The sequence below is a fragment of the Coregonus clupeaformis genome, chromosome 4 (assembly GCF_020615455.1).
Source record: "Coregonus clupeaformis isolate EN_2021a chromosome 4, ASM2061545v1, whole genome shotgun sequence".
Taxonomy (NCBI): Eukaryota; Metazoa; Chordata; class Actinopteri; order Salmoniformes; family Salmonidae; genus Coregonus; species Coregonus clupeaformis.
Genome location: NC_059195.1, coordinates 11,323,155 through 11,326,534, shown reverse-complemented (window position 1 = coordinate 11,326,534; position 3,380 = coordinate 11,323,155). Strand labels below are relative to the sequence as shown.

General features: G+C 40.4%; 1 long non-coding RNA gene across 1 annotated transcript; it reads left to right on the top strand.

Annotated features, from left to right (window-relative positions):
- Positions 1-457: 457 nt before the first annotated feature.
- LOC121555990 lies at positions 458-2,680 on the top strand. Its single transcript, XR_005998047.1, has 3 exons — positions 458-566; positions 2,187-2,345; positions 2,504-2,680. It is a non-coding gene; the product is annotated as an uncharacterized LOC121555990 (long non-coding RNA).
- The last annotated feature ends 700 nt before the right edge of the window (positions 2,681-3,380 follow it).

Sequence of the window (3,380 nt, the reverse complement as noted above, 5' to 3'; positions counted from 1 at the left end):
CTCCTCAGAGGAGGAAGGGGAGGACCATCCTACCCAGTGAATTTCAGAAAATTTTAAAATAATGAAACATTAAAAAAGTTATTCTTATTAGGTAAAACTATACTAAATATATTCACGTCACCAAATACCTGATTAAAACACAGTCTTTTGCAATGAAGGTCTACAGTATTTTCAACAACACACTCTAGGCTAGTACCATGGTGTAGCCGGAGGACAGCTATTTCCCATCCTCCTCTGGCTACAGTGACTTCAATCCAAAACCTAGGAGGCTCGTAGGCCTTACCCCCTTCCATAGATCTACAAGGTAATCATGAGCACTTCCGGAGGATGTCCTCCAACCAATCAAAAGCTTTTGCAATATGAACTGTCATGTTGTCCATCCAATCATAATTAACCTAGTGTGGTGTATTGGGGATGTGCCACAGAGCATTATGGGGGTTATATGTGTTGTGATGCTGAGTTGGTGACATATTGGATATAGACTGAGAGTAAAGAGTGAAGGTTGAGCATTTTTAGGATATTATTCAATTCAAATTAGTTTCTTCAAACTACAGGAGACGGAAGAGGTAGATTATATATTGTTTTCTTGGTTTTATAACTTTATTTTTGTGTGGAGTTAGTGCAATTTATTTCAATTTGCCTTGCTAACTTTAGTAGCAAGTGCTAACGTTAGCTAGCTACCAGAGTGCAGTTTTCTCCGCCAGAATGGCTAGCTAATGCTAACAACAATGCAGTGGATTTTTTGTTAAAGAACCACTTTCATTGCCCACATCAGTTTCAAGCTTCTTCGAAAAAGCCGCATCGATCATGTAATGGACGAATGGCAGCGTATTCAAACTGCGCAACATAAGGAGAAGGCAAGAAGAAACAGGGTCACAAGCAGTTTATCGGAAAGAGTTGGCTTTTACTTAGGGGCCGGAAGAGAGGGAGAGTTCAGCTAACAAGGGCAACTACAAGGAGCTTTCAGGGGTAATTGCACGTTATGATGCTTTACTTGCTGAGCATTTGGACGTTTCTACTGCCTGCTCTGGGATGTCAAAATCAATTCAGAATGATTTGATCGCTTCCATCTCATCATCCATTAAAAGTGAGATTTAAAAGAGAGGTTGACGCAGCGCATTTTTACCGTTCGCTCAAGTAGGCTTTCCACTTTCCTCCGGCATTTATTTAGCAAATGTGATAACAAATAATCACTCCAGACAGACATAAGCAAAAACATCATTAGATAAATGTTGCAGCACCCTAGGCTACACCTAAACATTAGAGATCTGACATGCTGTATGGGATGAAAACGAGACGATTTTTCAGTCTGATCAACTGTAGGCTACTAATAATAGCAGCTATATACAGCCTATGAGCCCTATTAATCTGGTCAGGGTAAACCAATTGGTAACGTTATGTATTTATAGTCCATTTGTTTGTCAGGAGAAAATGTGAATATGATCAAATTAGGTTTATATAAAAAATTGGGCTGGCTTGGCTGCCTATACCTTTTCAATCCAAAATGATTAACTGGAATTAATCAATCAACATAATAGTGATGACATAGACTGTGAGTAAATGTTTAATTAGGACTACAGTTGCATAGGCCTGCACTATGGAAACATGCATAAAGCAAGCTCAGCCCTGTGAGTTCTATTGTCTATCAGTTGTTGTCGCCTTGTCTGGGTAGAGGAAACCCCCCTGTTAGTCTAGTCTAAATATAATTCATATGAACAAGTATAAGGTTGCTGCAGTTTGACAGGGTTTTCATCCTCCCCAAGGCCAGGAGTTTTTTCCAGGAGTTTAAAAAAAAATATGTGACCTGATTAGGAGAAACTGGCCCCATAATAGCCCATATAAAACATTTTTACAACTGATTAATCACTGTCATACCCTATAGGGTCCATAGTTTTCCTGTTTAGGTTACCAGATAAGGAAAAACTCCAGGCCCCAGGGGGAAAAAATTGCCCGACCACTCTGGGACCTATGGTGCCACCAGTCTGCTCGCAGTTGATAGTTATTGTCAGGGATGTGGATGATCAGGGCTTTATTCAGGAATGTTTCTTGGGCTACTTTGATGTGTCAAGTGGGCGAGATGTGCAGTCTGTGTTTGACTTTGTGAATTCTGAGATGTCTGAGTTTATCTTCATGGAGAAACGTGTTGCCCAAACCTATGATGGCGCTGCTGTAATGGAATGTATCAGCTTTTTGTATTTACAGCGAAGTCCCCTACTCTTCCCTGATTAAAAGGTGATGACCACTCTACTCCACTACCATTGTCAACTCTCTCCTGACATGATCTGAAGCCACGTCTCATGTGCCCTCTCATCCACTGGCACATGGAATGTATCCTTTCCAACACTGTGAGTAGACTCCTCAATTTTCTCTCATTACTGTATGTAGAGTCAATCACATACAAACACATTATTACACATCAATGTGAGTTTAATCCTTGCTTGGACTAACTCATTCTTAGTTATTTTGTCTAAATGGCTTGTGTTATGTTTTTTTGGCCTCCCAGTCAAATCCTGTCCTGCCCTCAGTGGAAGAGTTGAGCTCTTCACCAACATCATCCATCCATGATGAGCCTGTCCTACACTGAAGCCTCAGAACACCTCAATCCCTGTCCTGCACTGAAGTCAAGCCTCTGAACACCTCAACTCATGCCTCATGCCCTCATTCAATCACTGCTGTGATCCCTTCCCAACACTGTGTAAGTAACCCTCTCATTCCCATTCCCCATAATATTGTACTATAAATGTCTTTATTAAATGCTTTAGTTTAAATTTGACGATTTTTTAAACACACTTTATCGTCTCCGTGCGTCCGCGCCTACAGTATACAGTGGAGCTCCCATCCTCCTTAATTGTTCATGTCACCAGCTTCCACTGGAAGTAACGTCAGACCAGCATGTGCTCTCTCTCCTGCTCTGCTTTGATGCTTATGTAAATAGTGCTCCAGTGTATTCATGTTTAAAAAGTTAAAGTTAATGTACCGTTCATAAAATGTTTCCTAATGTTGTTGTGATACTAGCGAACTCTTGGTGATGAGGTAGCGTTGTGTAAAAATAGTTTTACATAATCTGATTCAATGTTGGCTATTTAGCTAGCTAGCTATTACAGGTTGTCTGTGTCTGTAGCTTACCTCTCGCAGGCGCTCGCCATATCATGTCATTACTCTTTGCATTCACTCACTGATGCATGTATTTAATCTCATCCAGGTAAATTGGTCCACAAGTGTTGTAACATTAGTGTTTTTTGTGGTCTATTTCCAGTATTTCTGTCTATTTGCCATTGTTTTATGGATTTACAGTGAGGGAAAAAAGTATTTGATCCCCTGCTGATTTTGTACGTTTGCCCACTGACAAAGACATGATCAGTCTATAATTTTAATGGTAG